We start from the raw sequence: 229 nt of genomic DNA on the forward strand, positions 1-229 counted from the left end.
TGGGCCCCCAAAACTCTGTCAGGGCTGAGTAAGTGGCTCCAGTGTCCAAGAGGAAGGAGATGGACCGCCCACATACCACAATATTTACTGGGAGCTCCCTGCTAGTGATGGCAGTGGTCGGGTCAGGGGAGCTTGGGCCTCCTCAGTCAGCCATAGCCAACCCTAGGAGATCAGTTGGAGGGTTATCTGGGAGTGATGTCCCTTTGTTTTGCGTAACATGAGGGTAATC

Source organism: Mastomys coucha, unplaced genomic scaffold (assembly GCF_008632895.1).
Source record: "Mastomys coucha isolate ucsf_1 unplaced genomic scaffold, UCSF_Mcou_1 pScaffold23, whole genome shotgun sequence".
In the NCBI taxonomy this organism is placed as follows: Eukaryota; Metazoa; Chordata; class Mammalia; order Rodentia; family Muridae; genus Mastomys; species Mastomys coucha.